The following is a 27,173-nucleotide window of genomic DNA, read 5'->3' on the forward strand; positions in this document are numbered from 1 at the left end:
CTAGTTAGAGCTTAAGATAAGTAGTGGGATCACTTAAGTCTGGGGGATTAATATCTAGAGCCCACAAATGTCAATGTTTTTGTAACTAGATATATAACTTAAATTATCACGTAAGTTAAGACTTTCTGAAAATTTTGGATCAGCAAATTCACTGAGGTTAATCCTCTAAGCACCAAATGATTTACAAAATGTCTTCACAAACTATCCATCTAACATATTTTATACCGGAACAAAGACTGACACAAAGTGGTGCTTTTATTTAGGAGGGTTAAACTTGGCCTGTTGTGCTAATTATAGGTTTGGCAGGTTTGTGGTGAGTTTTAACCTCCAGTGTTGAAATATGAAGCCAATTTGAAGTGAAAACCTGCTGTGAACAAGTATTTACTTGTGGCTAGTTCCAGAAGCCCCAAGAGTCCCATTAACAACCTTGTAAAAGCATACTTTTGTACAGCTGAAAAAACATGTCTACAGCTTTTTCAAGAAGCAGCTTTGATATCAGTAACAAATGTCTTCATTGGCACAAACTAGAAGATTTTGAAATCTTTTGTATCTCATCTGTTTTGACACAAATGAAATCGAATCTGTTATGGTTTACATGGAAAGGCTCTCAAAGCAAAACCAGGAGGGGGAGGGTTTCTGGTTTGGCAACCGTAGAATTGTATCTCTTCTTTTTGCAGATGATGAAGTTCTGTTGGCTTCTTCAGTCGGAGATGTCCAGCAGGTACTGGGTGACTTGGAGCTGAGTGTGAAGCAGCTAGGATGAAGATCAGTACCTCCAAGTACAAGGCTATGGTATTCTGTTGGAAAACACTGGATTGCTACCTCTGGGTGATGAGTCTTTCCTCCGAGATGTCCCAGTACCTCGGGGTCTTTTTTAGGCATGAAGGAAGAATCAACCATGAGATTGACAGCTGAATTGGTGCAAAATCAACAGTACTGCAGGTATTGTACCATTGTGGTTGAGAGGGAGTTGAGCCAGAGGGCAAAGCCTTCAATTTACAACTGAATCTATGTTCCAACCTTCACCCAAGGTCATGAGCTTTGGATAATGACCAAAAGAATGGGATTGCGGATACAAACAGAAGAAATCAGTTGTGGTAGAACTCATCCTTAAAGAACAGGTAAGGAGCTCTTACATCCAGGCGGGTACAGAGTAGAGCTGCTGTTCCTTTGCCTCAGTAGCAGTCACCTGTTGTGATCTGGGTATCTGATCAGGAGGCCTATTGGTTACCTCCTTGTGGAGGCTTTCTGTGGAGGAATGTCCAACTTGGAGGAGATCCAGGGCAGACTCAGAAATAGATGGATTTTACATAACCTCTGGCCTGGCATTACCTTGGAATCCCCCAGGACGAGCTGGAAAACGCTGCCAGGAAGAGGACTGTCTGAGCTGACTTGCTTAGCCTGTTGCCACTGTTACCCAACACTGGATAAGCAGAAGAGGCTGGATGGATAGATGGATGCGTTTTCATTATATCAAGCCAGAGCATTATGCATAAGCTTACTTTATAAGAGAAGGGCTGAGTGAGCTAACAGGCTAACACAAATTCAATAGTCTGGCTGCAGACTGCTCTTTTTTGATTGCCACTATCACAGACTGTTCAACTGAGGCGCCCTATATCTCAGGAAATACATGCAAACACCAGAACTATTTCCAACCACCAGCCAGTACACTCACTATCATTTGCACTGTTGTTGTCAAATAAACTTATTTAACTTTACCACCTTGTCTCGCGCTCTGCTCCTGAGTTTTTGTCATATGTTCATCACAGTTTTTCTAACTGTCCAATATGTAAAAACACCTCTTTTTTTGTTACACCATTTATAGGTGGAAAGGCAGAATTATCTATTAAGAAGAAAATGTAGCTCTATTTAAAGAGGAAGATCAGTCTATTTAGAGTGAGATTCAGTTCTACATAATGGTTACACATTTCTATATGGAGCAGAAAATGTTGTGTAATGAGTAAAAACATTTCTGTACGGAATGAAAACCAGTTCTGAAAGGACTAAATACAATACTCTATTGAAAAAAAACAGCTATATAATGAGTAAACTAAGGTCTGTATGACTCTGTAGTGAGTACAATTAGTGTAAAGTTGTTTTTATTTTGTTCATTAGGGAGTACAAAATCATCAGAGTTAAATAAAAACACTTTTTAGAGTAAAACAACTCTGGAAACATTACTCTCAAGGCAGAGTGAATTTTACTTCACATAGACTGGGACCAATATGTTCGATTTTTCAGAGTAAAATTCTACTCAATTTGAGTAAAATTTACTCAGGTAAATTGTATGGAGTCATTAAAGTCTCTAATTATTAGTCTGAGCACCATGAATGTTTGTACCAAATGTCATTGCAAACTATCGCTCCAAAAGCTGTTGATATATTCACAGTGGGGACAGAGGGCTGTAATAAACTTGTGGTCCCACCATTTGAGAAGGTTGAGATGAGGCTGATGGATATATTATAGGAATATTTTATCACAAAACAATCACAAATTTGCCTTCATCCTTGCCCCTGGAGGCATTAATGGGACCGTCATACCAAAGGTGCATCTTTTTGGGGCCATGAAAGCTTCAGATTTTGACTTCTATGTGTAGATGTTTGATTGGACTAGTGCAGCAGAAACCTGCTGTGGGGCTGGATGAAAAGTCAAGCCAGTGTTACAGTACAACTGTAAATCCCCTGTCCACCATGAGCACCTGTACCAAATGTCATGGTTATCAGTCAAATAGATGTTGAGATATAAAAAATATGAACTAATGAGTCAGGCTACCCCATTTGTTTGGGTTTACATAAAGACTAAATCACTTTTCTTTCCTTTCCATTGGTATTTACTTGCATACTAACATCTATTTTCCCCCAATTTAAGAGCATTAAATGGCTTACTGAGCTTATTATAGGACTTGAGTGCATTTATCACCATGCAAAGTCTCTTAATCCACTCATTAATTCACTCAGCAAACCTCCGTCATGCATCATCCCAGCCGTGGTTCGCTGATGTTGTTTTATGGCTTTTAATTGGTCGCCGATGTTTCTGGTTTACTAAATGGTTATGGTAACTTAACCACAGGTGCCCCCACTTATCGTGGAGTTTAATGCTCAAACAATAAAAGCAAGAAATGTTTACAGATTTGGAGTGTGACTAATGAGCGGGGATCCTTAAAATATATACTCCATGTAAAAACAAAGAGATTATTTTCACCATTGGAGGATTATGTGGCTGAGACAGGGAGCAGAGTGGAGAAGTCCCATTCCAAAAACAGTGTTCTCTGCTGGCAGGGACTTTTTCAGTGTTTGGCTGGTTCCAGTATTTGGGTCGCTATTGATTTCTGACCACCAGAGGACAAGAGGTGGCTTCCAAAACTAATCTATTGAGTTTTTTCTGGCCAAACAGTTTTATTCTGAGACTGAAAGTAACACGAACTTCCCACTGGACTCCACTTTCCCTCCACCTGTTGAATGTTAGTCCAAGGTTTGCTAGTGTTGATGTAACTGGGGCTCAGTCCAGTCAGAGAAACATAACTGGAATGGGGTTTTCACCACTGTCTTTGTGGACTGAGAAACACCTGTGGTTTCCAAAATAAAAGAAAAATCAATGGATTCAAAAGGCAGACCAAAGGGATTAATGGTGGATAAAGGCTGCCAGCTAGAGCATTGTTTCTAGAGCCTGTTTAAAATTACAGCAATTGATTTTGTCATATTATACAAGCTTGTTACAAGTCTTTAATCCAACCTCTGTTAAAATAAACAAAACAGTTAGTTAACCATTTATTCTGAGTTCAGCGCTAAACCACAGCAGCCTTTCCCAAACTTACAGAGACACAAAGTTAAATAAACAAGCCAACCACAACTTTATTGTTATTAGTCATCTGCAAAAACACCTGTACGACAACTCTTTCCTAATAAAGTTTATACAGCTTCCAAATGGCTGTAGCTTTAACTTCTTGCCAGAAGTTGATGAAACCATACTTTTTAACAGTACCAGGACCAAATTTACACAAACACTTAAAGAAGTAAAGACAAACTACCTCTGCACAACCAAATGCATGTGGAACACTCCCTAAAAACATTGCTATTATTTAGCAATCCTGGCATTAAAAATCTTGGCATTTGCTATCCCGGATGATCAGGAAGTAAGCAGGGTGGTAATTCAACTCCAGTTAAACTGTGAAACTGGTTCTGTACCAATAACAATCCCCCTTATTTAAACCCCTTGAACCATCAAACTAAAATAATGACTGGAAAAACACTAAGCTACTGAAACCAAACCAATGTCAGCCTGCATATATTCTGTCTCTGCTGAAGAAGAATCTGGGAAAAAACATCCTGACAAAGCTGAAGTACAGTAGGATATGACCCATTGAAATACAACAATATATGTTTTTAAGCATTATCAGGGGCAGCTGATCAATAGCCATTCACAATCCTGGCAATTCCAATCCCGGATGAGCCCCCACTTGGTAAATTCTTATAATCAGGAAGCAAGCAGGGTAGTAGAGTTCAGACTGTCACCAGCAAATCCAACTCCAGTTAAACTGTGAAACTGTTTACACCTCTTGAACCATGAAACTAAATAGTGACTGGATTGGAGAAACACTGAGCCACTAAAACCAAAATCCAGTGGCAGCTTGCAGACATGCTGTCTCTGCTGAAGAAGGATTTGTGTAAAAAGCAGTTTGTTAAGTAGAAATAGTTTTCTCAGTTATAATGAATTCTGTTGGCCCGCTAACAGCACTTTCCATTAAGATGGTCCATTTGTGAGAAATTGCAACCCTCCCCTGGAGGACCATGCACCAGCCGTCACTGTGTATTATGTAAGATAGATGGACCATTCGTCAAAAATTAGATTTTAATATATTAACTAAATCAAAATGTAACACTTACTGCATTGCTAATACGAAGCTCTTTTGATAGGAAAAAAACACATATAGACCTACACTATATGGACAAAAATATTTGGACACCACCTGTTAATTATTGCTCTGTTGGTTCCGTAGCTAAAGAGTTCTGAACTTCCTTACTTCCTAACTTCATTAATGTAAGCATGAAAAAATGTGGTGGGTGCTTCATGGAATGGGTTTCCATGGCTGAGTAGCTGCATGCCAAGAACAATGCCGTGTGTCACCCACAATTTCCACATACAGCAGCTGCACTGTGATTTGCCAGCAAACTATACTGTGGAGTAGATCCCTTCTCGTCTAGTCAATCAGAGCAGTTCCACTGCCCGTGCTCCTATACGGCACATCCCTAAAATGCCAATCCACTCCACTTCAGTGGAGAAACACTGAGGTCTATTTTCAGCGCCAGCTGCGTCCAAACCACATTGATCAGAAAGGTCCAAACAGGAAGTTAAAGGTGTAGATTATCACAAGGCAAGGACTCCCAATCATAAATCATCACTCTATCAATATTAGTCTAATCCTGCAGCAAGAGCAAAGGGTCACCGGGAGGTCAGTGGATCACAGAGCTACAACTGCATCACTGACAAGGTTAAGTTCACTCTTGAGGTAAAAAGCCACAGAAACTGTGCATCCTTTAAGTAAACATTGACCTTTTAACTTCCTAATGTACTCACCCATGCAAGCAATAATATCATACATTCATGTCGGAATGAATGACAATTGATTGCTTGAGTGAAGTTTGGTGGAGGAGGGATAATAGTGTGTGGCTGTTTTTCATGGGTTTGGGCTAGACCCCTCATCTCCAGTGAAGCTCAGTCTCAATGCTCCAGCATAGCAAGGCATTTTGGTCAATGCTATGCTTCCAACTTTGTGGCAACAGTTTGGGGAAGATCCTTTTCTATTCCAACATGACTGTGCCCCAGTGCACAAAGCAAGGGCTATAAAGACATGGTTTGACAAGTTTGGTGTGGCAGAACTTGACTGGTCCGCACTGAGCCCTGACCTTAACCCCATCAAGCACCTTTGGGATGAATTGGAACATAGACTGTGAGCTCTACAGCAGGCCTTTTCTATTAGCGGCCTGGGGGCCACATGGGGCCCAGAACCAATCCCCCGTGGCCCAGCCTGTGGTCTAGCCAGAGATGAAGAGGGCAACCTTTCTCGCAAATTTTCATAAATTCCAACAGTATTTCAGACCGTGACTGCAACAGTACGAGCATCCTATAGCAACAGTCTACCTACAATGCACTGCAATGCTAGCAGTGCTGACAGAAGCAGCCCCAAGATACCAAGAACAAAACATGTCCTTTTCAACTGTAGCTACAACTGTGCAAATTTAACCTTTAAGATATGCCTGTAAGATGTGACCAAAATTATTATTTAAAGATTTTCATGTTATTTTTTTCATTCTGTTTTTTTTTTATTATTTATTTAAGTGAAAAAAAAGTTCTTACTATCTCAGATATGTTAAAATACAGCTCTGTTGTTGTGTTTTTATGCACTTTTTGATGTGCTTATGTCATGTTGCCAAATTTTAAAGGGAGACCATGAATAAAAAGTGCATATTTTTCATCAAATTGGTCTGTAATGGCTCGAGAGTTGACATGACCAGCTGCTAAAAAGGATGCCAAACGTGTCTGGCCCGCTTACATTTCTTGATTTTAATATTTGGCCTGGTTGAATGTGTAATTGAATAGCCCTGCTTTACAGAATGAACGAGCACAAATTCCCACCAACACTCTACAACTCCTAATTGAAGTAGATGTCTTTGAATGTGCTGTAATGTCATTGCAGTCCCGGTTGGTGTAATGGTCAGGCTGTCATACTTTTTGTCCATATAGTGTATGTTTTGTGTCTCACACATGTATCTGGTGTGTCAGGGCAGAGCCTTTGAGAAAACAAAAACACTGAGGTAGATTGGATGAACGTTCTGTCCGTCACATCTTTATGGGCCAATCAGAGCAACAAAACACGTGACATAGCCGCTACCGAGGTGCGACACTTACGACGAGTGAACTTCATAGAGAACTGCATCACACGAATCATGGCGACTGTAGACATGTCTGTACAAGACTTTTGTTGTTTTGGAAAGAAAACACCTCACTGCTGTTCTTTGTTCTTCTTTTAACGAAGAAATGTTGTCAAGTTCTGATAAAACTGGCGCTGTAGCAGCATCCACGCTAATCTCTTCCGCCATAATTGCACCGGCCTCTTGTTGCTGCTTGCTTGTGTCACGATTCTGTCATGCCCGAAAGCACTGCCCCTCGACACTGATTGGTGGTGTCACTTTCTAACCGGGCCCAAATGGTTCAGACGGGAGCTTTGCAAGATGGACTCGCCAGTGGAAAAACATGGAAACCTTTGCAAGGTTAACTAAAGGGGAAACTCCAGGGACAAAAGGTGGTGAGCCACTGCTTTAAGATAAACACATCAGGGCTACAGCAGGAGTTTTCAGAAACAGCCAGACAGATCTGTAAGCCAAAATGTTGCTGTGCAATGATGTAAAGTCAGAGTGATTCAGCAAAATAATAAAAGTGGATTTATTTAACCAGAACTGTGAGTCAACTGGGGTCTTATTAACAGATGATGTGAGTCAGGAGCAGCCTTTGCTGCTATCACACATTAAACAAAGTAGACCTTTCAATTCCTGCTGTACTGTTTCAGTAGCTTAAACATTTTACTTGCAATCATTTTAATTTAGCTGAATTAGCTGGCAGCTAATAAACACATAATAAACACAGGAAAAGCCAAGGTCCAGTTCATGCAATTATCACATTCAAACAAGCTCATAGAAGGATTTCATGTTTATGTTATTCCATCTGTGTGGAGACTTCTTATTAATCACATGTTCATTTATCAGGAGTTGTATACAGCCAAAGTCTTATCATACACAAACCGTCTCCTTCAGCTGTGACTGCTTATTGTTGTAACGCTAACATCGGCACCTGTATCTCCGCTACAAACCCCATGACATCTGAGAGGGAAGAAAAAAACTGACAGATGAATTTAATTTCCTGTCAGCCCTCGTGAAAGCAGCGTGACTCCAGTTTAGCATTCCTGTAAAATTAGAGATTCCAACCACTTAACCTCGTCAGACACGAGAAGTCACTCAGCAAGACAAATAAACTGTTTGATCCCAATAATTCAATTTAAAACCCTTGTTCAGAGACGGTAGGAGGTGCACGAGCAGGTAGGACTGAGCTGAAATCACATGTCCCACAGTTAAAAAGACAGTTTGATGAGTGAAGGGAAGCAGGACGAGGGTTTCCACTGCTTGTCACAGCACTGGTGGTTTACTTTGATTCAGCCCAGATCGACATTTTTCTGTTTCTGCACATAAGGAGCTTTGATCCAGATTTATGATATCTGACATATCAGTGTAACAGAATGTTACATAAAGCCCTCCTTCAAAGCAGAAAAACCACTCCTTTGTAAATTTATGACAGTTATGGACTCTAAAACATTGGAATTTTTATTGTATGGATGGATTTTTTCCTCATTTTCAAAACAGCATGTTTGAAATAAAGCTGGACTAATAAAATACACTTGTGCTTGTGAGTGAAAGAATATAACTGGAGGTTGGGCGTCACGCTGTGTCCGGCGCTGGGACGCTTCCCAAAAGCAGCAGTGATCACAAGTTTAGAATTGAAGGCTATGAATATGGTTGACAGTCTTTCCTGTGTTTCTAACCAGCTCTCCATTCAGCAAAAACCTCGCGCCTGTCAAAGTGACAGCTCCATCGACAGCACACTGGTGACACATTGAACCGGGGCGAATAATAACACAGACTCAAACTGAAAAATAGGCTGCCCCAGTTGTCCTTTGTCAGCGACGTCATTAAAATTCAGAAGAAAATAGCTGGGTGAGAGACTTGAGAGCAATTACTTATATGGATGCTGGAAGTGAGAGAGAAGAGGAGGCTGATCTGAATCGATGCAGCCAACAGTAACATTTATATACTGTCATTTTTTAATTAAAAGGTTTAAGATGACAAGGGCCAGATAATACCTTTGAAAACAAGACTCCAAGGAAATAAAACCAAAATATTTGTGTCTTTATGTCACTGGAATCCATACAATAGTCTTCTTGTCAGGTCTGAAGTATGCACCAGTTAGCATCGCTGGACTCAAAGGGAGGGCAGGGGAGGCAGTTGTCTCCCATAATGCCCAGCATTCAATAAAACATGAAGAGAGTGCAATTTTTGGTGCCCGTATTCTACATAACCCCTGACAAAGTGCCCTCTATAGAGCAAGAGATCCCAAGATTTTCAGCCCACGACCCCAAAAATAAGGGTGCCAGAGACCAGGGACCCCCCCACTGTACCTGAAGGTGGTTTAACACAGCCATGAACAATCAGAAATAGTCATGTGCAAACATAAGTGGGGGGGGGGGGGCTCTCTGGGACCCAGACAAACTGTGTACCCGTGGGTGTCAGCAAAATCATTGTCCATTGTTAAGTGAAGCTGTGATATCCATATTTTATTTTTCCCAAATAAATACTACTTTTAACAAAGCCACGGAAATCTTTTTTATTCATTAGTGCTGTAGTTTATAGCCATCTTAAAAATGTAAATCTCTTTCCTTAAAAATGATTAAAAAACTGATTAAAAATGGCAAATACTCGTGGAAAAGGTGGTGAAATTGGATTTTAAAAGAAGCAGAAATGGGGTCAAAGTGGCAAAAATGGGCTGGAAAAAAGTGGTGGAAAGGGTTTAAAGGTGACAAAAGCTGGATGAAATGGGCTGAAAAGGTGGTGAAATGGGATTAAAAATGGCAGAAATGGGTTTGAAGTGGCAAAAGATGGTGGAAAAATGTTCTGAGGATGGGGAAAAATGTGCCAAAATTGGTGTAGAGTTGCAAAAATTGCTTAAAAAAGGCAAAATGGGCACAAATTGCACATAATTGAAGAAAATCAAATAAAGCTGTACAGGTAAAGTTGTTAAAAAGTAGCATAAATAAATCCTTTCCTTTCAACATTAGCTACTGATAAAGTGATAATGCACAAATGAGCTGGTTTACCAATGACATTAACTCCAAAAGAAGAAGAAAGGACACGAACACCAAAGAAGAAGAAGGCGGGCCAATGTGTGTGAGAACAGGGGGGCGAATGACCACTGTGATTGGCTAACGTGTGAAAAGAGGCGAGTCTTGGGATTATCGTGCGAATCTACAGGTTTCACATAACTCTTGTAAACAATGAACAATGGTGAAGAGGACTATTGGTGCTTACTTTCTCCCCACTAAAACTAGTGTGCCAGAGGAGACAAATCCTGATAATGAGTCCGACTCATTTTGTGAGGAAACAATCACGGCGAAAAAAGGCAGGAAATTCTGTTTTTGGGACGAGTGGCTGCACGAGTTCACCTGGCTGAGCTATTTCAGGGAGATGAATTAAATGAGCTGCAAATTCTGCTGTCAATACCCACAACATGCGGGGAACACAAAATTTGCTGATAATACTGGCACTACACAATTAAAACACGACACTCTGAGCAAACACAATGCCAGTCTGAAACATAAAATGTGTCGTGACCTGTGTAATGAAAATGCAACTCCACAGTAATACAATGAAAATGAGAGGAAATGTGAGTATTTACTTTGCAAGTCGATTTTCTGCTTGCGCCCCTAAAATTTTAAGTTAGGGGCCACTGTGCTCCTAGTAAAAAAAGTTAGTCTGAAGCCCTAAAAGTGCTTTCTAGGATGTCGTCCACTGGCAATGAATGATACAGAGTGCTCTTCCACTGGATAAAAAGGGCAACTGAGTGCCCTTGTGTGGAAAAAATGGATAAAGGGCCCTCTAGAATGCCCTTTGTGTGGACATATTTGATAAAGTGCCCTGTAGAGTGCCTACCAGCGCTAGAACTGTGATAACATGTCCTATAGGGTGCTGTCTTAAAGGTGACGTACCCCTCTCCACTCTGAACAAGCCCCTGAAAACACTGTGTATGCCACATTACAAGTGACAACTGCTACGGTAGTCATTATAGAAACTGAAGTAGCTCAGGACCAGATGTGAAGATAATAAATAATTAAATGAGAAAATAAATGGCTGAGTAGTATCATCTGATTCACTCAAAACATATGGTAATCACATCATGAAAATGTTTGGTTTCCCGCTTCACCATAAATGTATGCCAACTTCCTGTGCCAGGTGCCCACTACAGCAGGTGTCCTTTTTTATTATTTTAGCCCCTGTCCTTTCAAACATCCTGGGTCCACCACTGTGAGTTAGCATATAAAAGGAGTTCACAAAAACTCTTCAAACGCTACAGAGAGAAACTTTTAACTGCTTATGTAACAGACTTAAATGTACTCTCATGCTTCCAGATGACCTACAAAAGCAAATGAGACCATCAGTGAGAAGACACACTACTTTAACAGAGTTATTTTTGGTGCAGAAGCTGCAGCCATAAGGTTTTTTTAAATTAAAGTGAATTACAGTATGCAGCAAATGTTTTTTTTATATGTATATTTCCACTGCAAGCTTTGCTGATGAGTAGTATGTCTGACAGTTGAAATTAGAGAGATATATTTCTAATAAATACTATGCACTAAGAGAACACGCAGGAAAGGATCACTTAAAAGTAAAGTAGACCACTTTGTCCACAGGGATCACCAAATCTGACCCTAAAGAAAGGTCATGGTAGCTGCAAGTCTCTAAAAGCTTTTTCAGTGGTCCTCTAGGTTTGAATTTTAAGTTGGAGAGGTGAAGCCCTGACATTTTTAGCAAAAAAAAAAAAAAAAAAAAGGCAAATTCGGCATGTAATAAGAAAATTTCAGTCACAAACATTCTTTTCATATCCATACATCAATTATCTATGCTACTTATCCTCTGCAGGGTCACGCCAGGCTGGAGCTGATCCCACCAATCACTGGTTTCCAGTCAGTCACTGAGCTGAAACACAGACACAAGCTTTCAGTCTTACACTGGCACCTACGGGCAATCCAGAGTCACCAGTTAAGTTAACTTTGTCTTTGGACTGTGGAAGAAACCAGAGCACTAATAGAGAAACCAGACCGGCACAGGGAGAATATGCTAACTCTACACAGAGGGGCTCTTGTCTGAGTTGGATTTACTATAGAAATCTTCTTGCTGTGATGCTACAGAGTTTCCCATTGCACAGCACTTTTGTCATAGATTTAGCTACCTGTCATCACAGTAATATTGCAAAGTTCCAATATAAAATAATTGTGCCAGGTCTGAGACCAAATCAGAACAATTAGCTTGATTTGAGAAGAAGGCATTAGCTACAGATTGGGTTTAGTTGTATCAGATGGATGTAGGTACAGTCTTCCTTATAAAAAGAAAAGTAAAGAACAGCACTGAAAACTTTTCATGGTGGGAAAGATGTTTTCACACTCTGCTGGGTTACCAGTAGTTGGGTTAGCACTGGGTTCAAAAGGGACCAACCAAACCCTGAGTTAGTTCAACTTAGCGTGGTTGGGTTATGGGCTTGACCCAGCAAGTTGGATTATTTTGGCCCACAAAATGTGTAAAAATTACCTGGTTGTTGCTACCAAAGCTAGGTTTCAGGGTTTCATTTTAAATGTTTTTGTTCTTCAAACCAAACTATCCATTCACCTTCTCCAGGCTAAGCAAACCAACCTAAACATTCCTCCCTCCTTCCACAGTCAGGCAGTGACCAACTCAGTGGACAACTACACTTATGGTGCAGAATTAGTTTGCCATAGTTGTGAGCAATGTTAAATTGTATTGCCAGCTAGTAGCAATGACTGCCACCAGTGAAGCAGTTATCTCAGACGTAGCTTTAGCAGCAATTTTATCAGATATTCACAGCATTTCTTATTAAAACAAGATCAAAGAACCACACTGACAGCTTCTCTTGACAGAGAGTATGTTTTTGTTCTTCTCTAGACCACCTTCAGCATGAGATTGATCCACCAACAAGCACCACTGTTCATAAACTACATGCCAAGCTCATGTTACTTATCAAAGCTGGGCATGTCTACCCAATTTTGTCTTGTTACCTGTCAAATTAATTGTGACAGACTGAAGATTCCTCAAATCACTTTTCTAGATTTTTTTGAAAGTCCCACCATCCCAAACACTTTGTAAGGAAGGTTTCCCATATGAGTGTGAGTTATATCCCATGCAATGGATTTGAAAGTCTAATGGAAGAACTTATTGAGGTTGCTAAGACGGTTCATACAAAACTTGAGTGATAACTTTTGAACCATAAGTCATAGGCACTTACTCTGTTTTTCCTCTGAAAGCTTTTCTAATGACACTCTCCATGTGTTTGTAGCTCTTACAGAATATTTTCTAGTGAGCCTGGAACTTGGCTGACTTTTCAGGGTCTTTAAAGATGAAATCCACGCCAGTGACTCTGATACTGGACGCCTTTTATCCATTTATAATCCATTTCTCAATTGTTCCTGCAGTTAACCGGCTACACTGGTAAGCCAGCTGCCATATTGTCTGTTTGTGTGCATTGCAACTGGGCTGTGACAACCAATTGGAAGCTGCTCCACCATCACATCATGCTTTGCTGAACAGTGCATGTGCACAGATTTTGAAAATTAAGAAGAGAGCCTGAATGACTCATAATAGAGAGAAATAAACACAGGCAGGCTATAATTTGTCCCTCAGTGTTGTGCACTTTAAAGAGGGGGTATTATACTTTTCCGATTTTTAAAACATAAATATAAAGTCACAATGTTGGGTGTCCATACTTCACGTATGCAAATTTTCAAACTGCAAGATAAACGTATGTGGCAGTAATCTTGGAATTAGACTGTAAACTGATAAAAACAGTTCATTGGGAATCTCTCCAAGATCTTCCCCAGACGAGATTTTGATGGAGCAAACTGATGAGGTCCTCGCAAAAGGATCTCCTGGTTTATCTGTACTGCCGGCAAAGCAGAACAGACCCCCCCAAGGGTTTAGGTGACACCCACAACGGGGCAGGATATTTGTATTAGTGGTGGGCAATACTGCAAAGTTTAATATCGATCCGATACCAAGTAAATACAGGACCAATATCACCGATACTGATACTCAATACCAATACTTTTTACTTATAAAAGCAGTAGTATACATAATTATTAAATTGATATGTATAAGGCCAATAAAAACTCAAAATGCATTATCTATCATTTATTTATCATTGTTAATAAATAGAACTAATTCTTTCCCGAGTTATCTTTAACTATCAACTAAGTATTTGGGGTAAAACATATTTCAAAGCAGGATTTTAACTTATACATTTTTTGTAATATGGGACTTGTTTTTATCTTTTTTGGTTTCCCACTGTACCTAATGGTCAGACTGTTTCAATTAGTTAATTAATCCGTGGACTATTCAATGTGTGGTTTGAGAAAATGTTGCAAAAAACTTTCTAAACTTTTGGAAAAGGCAGTCAAATTGTAGGAGAAAAACTAGTAAACAGTAATAAAGAGGAACAGATTTAGAAGTACACTCTCAAAGTCAATTAAAATTAATCACACATGCATCAGAGTCAGCTACAGAACTTCTTTCTTCCCTGTTTTTTATGACTAACAGCACTAGCTGTGGCTTTGGCTCAATGAAAAACACCATCAATGTCTTTTGTCGGAAAATGAGCGGTGCAGATTAGACATGACCCACACATCCTCTTCATGTGTCAGTTTTTATAACTTTGAGAAAAAAACTTGTTAGACACTGGAAATGCTGACTCACCTTTGCATTTTTGTGGAAAGTTATTTCACAAAGCTGCAGCAGTTTATTTCTGCCGTTCTCTCCGGTTTGATAGATAGACATGTGGACTCTGTGTGTGTGTGTATGTGCGCGTTTGCCCTATCTGATTGGTCGCCAAAGTCACGTAACACGGAAAACAGTGCAGCAGCGGACTTTTGGCACAACAGACAGGCAAGAGTGACTGCAAACAAACAGAAGGGGTGCGTGGTTAGACGTTTTTTCAAAGTACTCATTTAATATCAATACTTTTAAAAAGTACTCAATACTAAATGAGTACTTTGTAAATATTGATATATCAATACTTTAGGATCGACACGTCCACCACTAATTTATATTGCACTGCTCTACCCAGCAGCTGTTACCGGTCTTCTCCGTATAGTCCATGTCTTCAGCATGTCACAAAGAAAATGTGTCTTTGGCTGTGAGGGAAAGAAAAAATTGTTTTCTTTACCTGAGAATGAAAATGTGAGAAAACTGGGGGAACAGATCATTTTTTTCAGACCAGCAACAGCAACAGTCAAACGTACTTGTGTGTGCACAGCACTTCACAGAGGACTGTTTTGCTTACAAGGGCCAGTATGAAGCTGGATATGCAGATGTGCTTCAGCTAAAGGCTGGTGCTGTCCCGTCGAAAAAAAGACGGCAATGGAACCCCAGAACCTCAGGCTGCAAGTGTGAACGTATCACAGAAATTTGCGGTCCCTCATGAATTTTTTTTAAACAAAGCTTCCTACAGACCGTGCTGCAATAGCTAACATACGGGGCTGGTGATAGGAAGCTAGCGATTAGCTAACGCTATTTTCTTGTAGAAAAAGCAGCATAACCCTGAATGAGCGGAGGTTAAAAGAGTGACAAGGGTTACGACAGGGCAAGTCGTGGGGGGGGGGGTTAAAGAGAGAGAGCAGCGAAAACGAAGCGTGTCAGACAGTGGTTAAAATAAGGGTTTTCAGGACGCCAGTGAGAGAAACATGAGGCGTTTTTTGAGCTGTAAACCATGTGAAGCTACTACCTGGGTATGAGAGAGATGGCGTAAAGCCTTGAAAAAAGGCATAATACCCCCTCTTTAACTCATTGAGTGCCAGCCCTTTTCATAAAATGGAAAGTGGCTTGTGCCAGCGTTTTTGGCCATTTTGAGTCATCTTTCAAGTCCCACAGAATATTTTGTACTATGATTCTGAAAACACTAAATAGCTCAAATGAAAGAAGAAACTCTCTATTTCATCATGGAAAAAAAAGTTTGTTTGTAGCTTGTTCTGTTCTTGATTTATCTGAAGTTGAATAGAGGCTAGTTTCACCAAAAAGACCACTTTTTTCCTAGAAAGCTGAGAAAAATGCTTTTTTTGTGAAAGAGAGTCTGTCAAGCAGAACAGTGATTTGAATGTTATAATTTTGCCTCAAATGACATAAAAGGCATCTGAAAATTGTATACAAATGTTATTTTATTGTAAAATAAATAACAATGCTTCCAGTCACTGTCATGCCACTAACACTATGGAACTGGACGGTCTCCATGGGACCTCCCTATATGCCCACATCCTCTCCTGCTTGTCGCTGTATGCATCCAGCTGGCGAGAGGCTGTCTTATTTCTCCGAAGCACGGGGGAGACCTTGCGGCATTCTTTAGCCTTTTTACCAGCTGAGGCAGATCAATCAAAGCGCCGATCCCTGGATTCGCTGTCATTAAGTTCAGTGTCGGTTTCAGTGAGTGAGTGATTTCTCAGGCAAAAGTTTAAAATTTCTTCCAGCGTCTTAGTTAGAACTTTTAGCTTAGATTACCTCCGTAACGATCGCTCTGCTCTTTCACCCCAGGGTCTCCACCTCTGATGTTTGATCTACTGTCACTTCCAACTGTAGTGTTCCGACTACGTATCCCAGAAGCCCCAAAATTACTCATGGGGAGTGTGAGAGCGCCCCCTTGTGCCAGCCGCCGAAAAAAACACATTGACATATATATACATCAATGGCACTCCAGCGTTGTTTTTTAAATGACGTATATATACGTCAATGGCACTCCAGCGTTGTTTTTTAAATGACGTATATATACGTCAATGGCACTCCAGCGTTGTTTTTTAAATGACGTATATATACGTCAATGGCACTCCAGCGTTGTTTTTTAAATGACGTATATATACGTCAATGGCACTCCAGCGTTGTTTTTTAAATGACGTATATATACGTCAATGGCACTCAATAAGGTAAAGACTCAAATTCCCAAAAAAGTGAGATTTTTTGAGGGGCAAAAATGTGAATATTTTGAAGAATTTTTGTCACAGAATTATTATTCTTTTAATTCTTTAATCCCAAAGAGATGGGAGAAAAGTTTGTGCAAAAAAACTCTTAGTTATTCATTTTTACTGTGTTTAAAAGCTCAAAGAAAAGTCTTTGAGTTTTAATTTCTGGTTAGTTTTTTCTTTTGTCTTTATAGCCCCATATCTTTTTTTTTTTTTTTTAATTTAAGTGACATTACTGCAACACACATATTCTTAAAGTCCAGGTTGTCTTGAAGAAAAGGATGCTTAGAGCTTGACTGTGCACCACAGGGTTGATGTTTTTAAAGCTTTTAAAGCCAAAAAGTCCAGACCAGACACATTGGTTAAGAAATGTCAGAGAGCTCTTAGGGTTTGATACCAATTCGAACTTATTTTGTGTATTGTTGCCTGGACTAGCTCCTGTATAGTTATAATGTTAACTCCGTGGCTTGGCCCATAGGACTAGGACAGTAATGTCAGCATGTACTGCCATGCTAAGAGGAATGTGTCTTCAGTCTGATCCAAATCTGGTTGAAGCCAGGCCGAGGAGGCGAATGTAAACCAGGGGGCTAAAGACCCAATGTGCGTGTTTTAATATGGCATCTGGCATTCTGAGTATTTCAGAAGGGTCAGCTGTATCTGTGGGTTTGCCTGATGATGACATATCAGCAGCATTTTATATGGGGCAAGGGGGCACTCTAAATCAAGGGGTAGGGGTAAAAGTTAGAAATGGGACTGTCTGGTTGGGACATGAGCTGCCTGAACATCTCCTGTCTTTAAACAGACTGAGTTGTTTGTGGATGCTTGTTGAAACTTCTAGCGTTGACATTATATATGCTTTATTTACTACTGCCAGCCAAATTTCCAGAGGCTACAAATCCCTCCCCACATATCTGTCTATTTATCTTTCGGGGTGTATGTAAAATAAATTTATATGTGTGTGTGTGTGTGTGTTTTCTTCCTTTTCTCACTGGAGTCGTATCATCTCATGACTTGAATTCCAGCAGTCTCGGCCTGCAGGTTATTTGTCATCCTTCATTTCTTCTTTGATCCCTCTGCTTTCCAAAGCTCAGGCGACTCAAGCCATCCGCATCACCCCTTTGTAATTAATAACAGGCTTCTTTCTGGGGAATTCTGCTCATTTGTTTTCTTTTTTCCCCTCATAGCCATCCAGCTGTGTCTGCGCGAGGCCCACAATAATGGTTTTTTGGCCTTTGTTGCAGGCTTGTAAGGAAACACACTTCATTTCAGAAATAAAGGGAGGTGGAGTGGCTGATGTGTGTGCGTGCCAGTGGGCAGCGGGGGATTGTTCTGTTGCTTTACTGGCTCACCTTGGACCTCCACTGATGTCATTTCCTATTAAAATAATTGGTCTTGATTGAAAACACAAGGGCTTGGATATTCCTCTTATCCAGAAATATGTACCTAATTATTATTTTGGATTGGGCTGATGCTTGTTGGAGAATGCGATAGATTGTTGCTTTCTTTGGGGATAAATTCTCAGCTCACTTATGAAGAACAAACAAGGTTTTAATCAGGAAGGAGGTATTAATCAGCAAAGAAAAAGAGCTCAAATGACTCCAGGAGCAAGAAAGCATTAGCAACAAATGCTGTGTTTTGCCTGGGAAGCCAGCCAGAGTGTGTAAACTAGGACTTTCTCCGCTCAGCATGTGGCGCCTCGTCATGTCCAAGTCTCTTACAAGGTTTTGTTTCAGGGGAGGGAAAAAAAAAGGAGAGGCAGGAAAATTACAACCGCACTGTAGCATACTTGATTTAATCGCCTCAGGCTATCAGTCGATGTAGACGAGGTCACAGTAAATGGTTTATGAAGCAATTTTCAGCTGAACTGGACTGTGTCAAGATGATCTTAACCTGCGAGCAGGTTAAACACTGAAGGCAGGCGTACAGGGTTTAAAAAGCTGGACTGAAAACGTCGTAATGAAATCAGGATCTGAATCTGGAGGCTGCTGTATGTCCCAGTGCAGACGACTGTTCACTCTCACAAAACAATGGATAGAACAAGTACTTTCATACTGATGTTGTCTGATTTTGTAATTGAATAAAATGTTAGGCAACGGAAATTAGAAATGAAAAATGGCTTTTTATTTGATTTTTCTGTTAAAACATAAAAGTAAAAGTCAAAATATGAGTGGATTTTCTGTTTCTTTGTCAAAAACTGATGAGAAAAGACAGGAAACAGTTTGATTTTCGTTTATAATTTTAAATAAGTCGTGTAAAACATTGCCAGGCTACCAGACAGAAACTAAAACTCCATCCATGTTCCATTTACTGTCTCCAGATTTGGATGGGGGAGGCAGGGGTGTAGCTAGGGACTTTTGGCCCCCAGAGAGAATATTATACAGGGCCCCCCTTAACCGACTAGCCAAGCAACAAATATTGCATCATTTTTACAAATATCTATGCATTTAAATGCATTATTAAACCATAATTTCTGGATTTATAAGCAATATTTTTTTAAATGTTTAAATTAATTTACTTGCATTATTTCACAGCACTGGGCTTTATCATTTGGACATTTTTGAGGGGGGAGCAGGGGCATCTCAACATTTTATTTCACTCTATTTGATACAAATTTCTGTCTGTTGTTTTGATTCAGTAATGACACTAAACAATAATAAAAACAAATAAATTTTAAAAAAATAAAACACTTTTTATTGCAGGCTTCCAAAGGGCCCCTTCCTATTGTGGGCCCGAATAATCAGTACCCTTTTCCACCCTGTGCTACGCCCATGGGGGGAGGAACCAATGAGGACAAGGCAGGATAGATAAAAAAAAAAAAAAAAAAAAACAGCATGCAAACAAGTAAATAATCCCTCTAACAATCTGAAAAATCCCCCACCCCACTTTCTCTACCTTAAGAAAATGTGGGCTGAAACAAGCCATACTCAGATTTTCACCTCATGATGTCATGCGGGGGGTTAGCCCCACCTTCAGGTTCAGTTGGCCTCCTTCTCTCAACTGGCAGCTGAGAGGAGGATCAGCAAAGTCACATCCATCAAGCCACAACCATTTCCTGAGAGAGGCGGAGTCAGACAGCTCATTAACATTTAAAGCTGCAGGCAGAAACAGCTCGATCTGAAACAGAGGGGTTTTTAGACATGCAAAAATCCAATACTGGAGTGTTTTTTCAGAAACAAACTTCACAGGTATGTTTTGGGGTCCCCTGAGACCAATATGAACTTGTCTTAAAAGGGTAAAATATGTGACCTTTAAATATTCAATTCCCTCCCTAATGAAGTTCTGTTTTTTGTATAAAAAATGTGACATATAAAACTTTTTTAGATATATGGTGATTTTTTAAGCCTTGAAAGAGGAGGACCATGGATGAGAGAGTGGGGGAGAGACATGCAGGAAAGGAGACACAGGCCTGACTTGAACCTGGGCCACCCACGTATATTTGGCACACCTTAGCCACGCAGTAGTAGCCAGTAGGCCAGTGACCCTCAACTGGCAGCATGGGGCCAAATCAGCCCCCACAAAGCTTCACATCTAGCCCTTAAAAGACAATGAAATTCAGATTCCTTTTTTTTTTTTTTGGTATCCTTTGTCTTCTAACCCAATAGCTTTTAAATCAACCCTAAAAAACAATGAATATTAAACAGTTTTATCAGGAATTACTTGCGTTTGACCCATTGTGTTAAGTGTCGACATTCTGCCTTGAACTGGAAAGAAAGGGGAAATGGACTAAACACTGCCAGCTTCTTGAACACCCATCCTTCTGCTTATTTGTTGTCCTTTGGTGTCTGCAGCTTCAAAGAAAGTTTTTCATTAGGACGGGGAACAATTACTCCGGCAATCACTACCTACAGGGCTCACTTTAAAACAATGGACACTATGACTGCAGTTTTCCATTGACTGATCATATTTAAAGAAAGAACAAAGTTACCCCGAGCTCTAATAATAAAAGAGAGGCAGACTTTGTCTTCAGTGACAGCTAACTGTCAGCATACTGACAGATTGTCTCACAAAGAGCCCCGAGCATTAGAGAGTGACTCTCATCTAAAACTGATCGGCTAACAACACGGACATTTTGATGGACTGATTGATCGGCACATGTACAAATGAATCAGTGTTTTTTTTTTTTTTTCTGTCTCATATTGTGAAAGTAATGCATTACCAGTGTAGACAGGCCTTGCATACAGGTTAATATTCTTATATATTTCTGGGGTTTGGACACATGAGTTGGAACCAGAATAATCCAGACACCAAACATTACACAAACCATACTTTGACACCAGTGAGATCTGAAACCATGATTTAGATGAAGAAGACGGATTCAGAGTGCTTATTCCATTTAGTAGTGGTTATTGCTGAATTAAGAATGATGCAGTGAATAAAAAATGTTTTAACGGGCAGGACTGCATGTACAAAATGACTCTGACATTAAATGGTAATGGGTTCATATGGCAACATTTACTCTTCACGTTTGGGTTGGTGTTAGTGTTTTTGTGGACTAAGAATATGACTCAAAAATGTTCAACAACATTTTTTCCATGTGAAAGATGAGATTATGACTAGCCCATTACATTTTTGATAGTAAAAACTCTTTAAAATGTCCAACTTTTTAATGTTAAATAAAAAGGAATGTCAGGAATGTCATGTATTTGCATTAGCTTATTTTAACCTGATTAAAGTATTGATAATTAAAAATAATGTCTTTTAGATAAATGTTAATTTTACAGAAGAGAATAAGTATTGACAAAAAATAAATGATGATAAAATGATTTTAAAAAGAGTAAAATTATTGAATATTTTAAACAAGACTAAAGTTAGAATAGCTGCCAAGTTAATACCACTTCAGCTTCTGTTGCTTTCTCTGTAAATGTAGTCCAGTTGGATTAAGACCTTGGCGAAGCTACACTGTTTGGCCTAGCTTCACCAAAAGCGTCTTATTTAAAGGGGCAAAACTCACTGAGAGGCTAATACCACCACTATTGCCAATTTCCTCATACAACCCAACTTCAAAAATACCAAACTATCCCTTTAAGGAGCAGCGGTGAACTTATTATACCACTGTGGCTGCAGGGAAATTCTAACCAAAGGAAAGGAACAAAAAGCATGCAACTAATGGTGATAAAAAGTGCACTACTTGTGATCTTTATTAATAGTAATCAATTTTAATCAAATATTTTAACACATTTAATGACACATTTACCTTTAAGGTATTCTGACTACAATATGGTGTAATGTTGAGTCATGGACTGAGTGGATTTTACCACCGTTCACCCCTTGGAGGTTTCTTGGCAGCTTTGGGCTGTGCTCTACACAGACAGAGCAAACTGTGACCCTAAATCCTTTAAAAGAGGCTGGATTATTTAACTGAATCCATTTTAATTTGGCAAGACTAGTAGGTGAATTGTGCCCATTTGGAAGGTAATGATCCCTAGTCAAAGGACACTGGAGCATGACGACACTGTGAGGCACACAGAGCAGATACACTGTAAATTCACCTGGGTACATTTTACTCAAATAAAAAAAAAAGTCTGGACAATAGAACGTTTGGTCCCAGTCTATCTGGATTCAAATTAACTCTGCTTGCAGAGTGATGTTTTCAAAATTGTTTTTGACCATAAGGGGTTTTTTATTGCACTCTAAATGATGGTTATGTCCTCATAATAACAACATACAAACAGCTCTACAGCAATTGACTCAATGCAAAGTAAACTTTTCATTGCAGAGCTGTTTTTGACTCAACACAGTGTTGTATTTGGTCCTTTTCATTCCTTAAAGAGATGCTCTCTCATTGTGGAATAATTCCTTCTCCATAGAGCTGTATTTTATTACCCACACCAATGAAATCGGCAGGGGGTTATGTAAAGGGTTCTGTATCTTTCTTTCTTTCTTTTTTTGTATGTGTACAAGACAACTCGAGAACGGAAAGTTGGATCTTCACCAAACTTTCAGGGAATATTGGGATAGTGACAGGGAAGAATCGATTAGATTTTGGTGATGATCCGCGCACCCGTTCGGTTTTCCTCGGACTTCAAAATTTTGAACACCATGGTAATCAATGGGAGCGTAATTTCCTCGGTGGTGCTGCTTAGGCGTGGGTCTGCCGCCTCAGACAGCCATTCTAGTTTTAAATAGACTGATGTTCCTCTTTATACAGAGCTACATTTTTCTCTTAGTAGATAGTTCTACCTTTCTACCTATAAGTGGAGAAACAACAAAAAAGTTTTTTTGCCTATATATAAATATTAGACAGTGTACTAATATTAAAGAAACAATTGTGATGAACATATGACAGGGACCCAGCAGCAGAGCACGAGACGAGGCAGTGAGGTTAAAGACGTTTACTATACAACAATAGTGCAAACGATGGTGAGCTGGCTGGTGGGTGGCAGAATCACTGGCAGAGAGATGGAGACAGTGCAAAAGAAGAGGACCAGATGGAGTTAGATAAGGCAAAACAAAGCTTGCTGAAAAATCACAAGATTTACTGGTTAAAGAGGAGCCAGGATGCCTGATAAGATGCTTTAGCACACAGGTGTCTGAAATCAGGTGTGTGGATCTTGATCAACAGTAATTAGCTGCAGCTGGGACACCTACGATCTGCAGCCGTGACTACTCATGAGTGATGGAGCTGAATTTATAAGAGCAACCTACCCGGGTACTTTGCCCAAACAGTGCCAGCCTCGCCCCTCTCTAAAGGAAAACATTCCATAAAAATGACCGGCAGTCAATGAGAAAGATGGGGTCATTAGTGGATTTAAAAGCTAAAAATATGAAAACCATACGATTAAATGGTTATTGGGAGCCAAAATCAAAAAGCAACTGAGATAAACATGTAGGACATTTATGAAAACATACTCCCATGATAACAGTATGAAATAAATAAAATGATAGATGTACACGAGGGTGTGTTCAGGCTCCCTCCATCAGACTGGACAACCAGCCCCATCTTGTGACTGGAGATGTCATAAACTGATATCACATTCCTCGTGTGTTGGATCTTATCACCTAAAGTTAGTGAGTGTGTTAAAAAGCTGTAAACAGGCAGACATACTACAGCTCCTGCTGTCACAGAGTGGCCACTAGCTTAAAGGGGACATATTATGCAAAAGTCACTTTTTCAGGTTTTTCTAACAAAAGTATACTCCCCTGGTCTGTCCACAGTCCCTTCAAATACCAGAAAAACCCATTCACTTCTCCCCTCTCTTTCTTCACCTTTCAGAAAATATGTGTTGAAACAAGCAGTTCTCAGATTTTCCCCTCATGATGTCATGTGGGAAGTAAGCACCGCCCCCAAGTTTGGTTGGCCCTCTCTGCTTGGAGGAAAGTTCCCTCCTCCTCTCCTGAACTTCCTCTCATCTACCAGCTGAGATGCTGGATGGCTCAGTGGGTTACCCTGCTGACTTTGATCTGGGAAATTGATGGTTTGAATCCCAGTCAGGTCCTTAACTTTGGATAAAAGTGTCTGTAACATCAAGAGTGCCACATCCATTTCCTGAGAGGGGAACGGTTTGGGGCTGACTCAGACAGCTCGTTAAAATTTAAAGCCACAGACATAGAAACAGCTCGTTCTGAGCAGGGCTGAAACAGAGGGGGTTTTCAGACATGCAAAAATCCAACACTGGAGTGTTTTTTCGGCAACAAACTTCACATACATGTTTTGGGGACCTCTGAGACCAATATGAACTTGTCTTAAAAGGGTAAAATATGTCCCCTTTAAAGTTATTAAGAAGAGCACCAGTTACAAATGCCTGCTTTACTCCTCTCTAGTTTCAGCAAAAAGATACAAAACTCTTCTTTGACACTCTGTTGTTATTTGAGAATAACAAAACATGCCTTGCATTATAGCTTTTTAATTGTATAAGGCACAAGACACAACAGAATGGCTTTTTATTGTATTCTAACCTACCACCATTCAATCTGAGGGCCTGTTTTCCCCTAAATAGGGGCGTGGTCACATTGGAAAGTGGGATGTGATGTTGCACTGCTCTCATCTGTAGGAAGCTGTAGTACACAGGCATCTGAACGTTCATCACCAGGTGTGTAGATCTTGATTGCCTAGGATTATCTGCAGCTGGGAGCCAGCTGGGAGCTACGAGCTGCAGCCAAGACCATCTATGATGGAGCTGAATTTAACCTTGAGTGGGCGTGGTTTGAGTTTTACTCCAGCAGAATTTCATGTGTTTCTTTACTTCAACTCTGGTGGTGGCTGGTAATAAATACACAAAAAAAGAGTAAATGTGACTATTTTTGAGTAAAATTTTTTGAAACTCTGGTAAAATTACCTTTATTATGACAGAACAGCTGAAGAGAGAGAGAGGAAACACATTTTCTGTGTTCTTGGGCTTTCACATTAGGCCCAGTTGTTTCTAACCGTGTTGGGGTGTGAAAGGAGACTTTCATTGCCTTTGCACCTCATCTCACTGACTCCATATTGTGTTCATCCGTAAGGTGAGTCACAACAGGCCGTTTATTGACTGGATTCTGAAGATTTCTGCCTTTCATTGAGGAAAAATGTGAATAAATTGCTGCGCTGTGGAAAGAAGTTTAGTTTTTACGATGACATCACAAAGCTGACACAAAGCTCTGTCCGGGCGCGGTTGCAATCACATCTCATCCGAACTGGGCCAGAGTCCACTTGAATTGCGCCCAAAACCACCACCCTAAATGGGCCCGGTGCCTGAGCGCGGTTCATTTGCATTCACGCTAACAAAAACGAATCGGACTTCAGGCTCAAGTGCACTCGGATCACTAGTGTGAAAGCCATGCTCATGAATCTATAAATGTTCAGCAGGTTGCTCATGAATAAACTTGCCTGGCATTATTTGCCTTAAAAAGACGGTTCTGGTGCTCCGGATAAAACTGATAAGATCTCCTCAGAAGGAGACCTGTATCCCTCTATGTGATAAACAGACAGCAAAGGCGTTGCATAGAAAAACAATTTTTCCTTAAAACAGAAGTTCGTGGGATATTGCCTTTAGTTTGGGGAGCATTTTTTTAGAAACATGGCTGAAGTAATAAGAAAAGTAAACATGCATCCTACTCTTGTTAAGGGCAAACAAACAACAAATGTGCCGCCTCAAGCTTTTTTGAGAAAGAAGCAGAAATAGTGAAAATATATGAATGTTTGCAGCCGTCTGCATGCAGAGAGTCAGAGAGATATGGGTTATGTTGAAGAAGGAGGCTGAAAAGATTTAATTGCTGTTTTCAACTGTAAAAGCTGTTTGAATCCAGCATAAGTGAAGCTGAACAAAACCACTGTTCTCCCCCATAATGAATAAAACTACACATTTTAACAGCCTCTTCTCCAGCCTACAGGGGATTTATGGTTTATATTCAGAGGCTGGATTCTTAGTGGAGATTCAGTGTAAGTGTTGGCCACTGAGCATAGTTACATTTACAAGCTTTGATGTAAAATCCAGCCCAGAAGTCACACAATAACAACAAAACATGAAAAAGATCACATGAACCGAAGCCTCTCTGCCAGTGAAAAAGGCTGCTGATCATCAGTGTCAGGAGGCTGGAGGTTCCCACAGAACTAAACGTACCACAGCACAAAAACAAATGTCAGCCACTACACGATCCCAGAGCAGCCCGCAGCACACTTTTCAAATCCAATAACAAGAAAAAAAAAAGCCTGTGAGGGTTCCCGAACATCATTATAAAAGATGCATAAAGCCTGGATGATTAGCAGAACCGAGGAGGGGGAGTCAGATACAGAAACCAGACAAATGTAAAGTGCCACATATTCAATACAGCATGTTTCTCTGACTAAATTATTACACTGTGATGTTTGAACCATACTGCTTTACTCACAGCATGATTTATGAGCATGCTGAGTAGTAGAAAGGCTGCATTTCATGTAATATAAAGGTTGAGATGGATCAAAAGACGTCTTATTGATTCCTTATGAGCTGTTTTCTGTTTGGACCAGGGTTGTCTAACCGTACAGCCAGGTTCCACAGCCAGCCAGCGTCATCTGAGGAGAACAATGTGGGAGCAACAGGCGTGGCCGCCAGTGAAGCGATCACCTTAGATGAAGCTCTGGTGGTTGTTTTAGCAGAACTGGACAGCATTTCTTCATCAGAGGAGAAGAGAAAATAACTTATTACTACACTGGCCTGGGCATGAGTTTGTGGCAACTGCAGGAGTGGTTTAGTTGTACTTCAAGCCAGTAAACAATGACTGTCATCAGGGAATTGATCAGCTAAAAATGGGTGGAGGCAACAAAATGTTTATAGAAGTTCCAAAAAGAAGTGGCAAAAATGAACACAGGGTGGCCAAAAAGAATAAAAATAACAGCAGAAATGGGTAAATTAAAAAAAAGGTGAAATCATAGCATGAAGGGGTGTAA

This window comes from Cheilinus undulatus, linkage group 8 (genome assembly GCF_018320785.1).
Source record: "Cheilinus undulatus linkage group 8, ASM1832078v1, whole genome shotgun sequence".
In the NCBI taxonomy this organism is placed as follows: domain Eukaryota; kingdom Metazoa; phylum Chordata; class Actinopteri; order Labriformes; family Labridae; genus Cheilinus; species Cheilinus undulatus.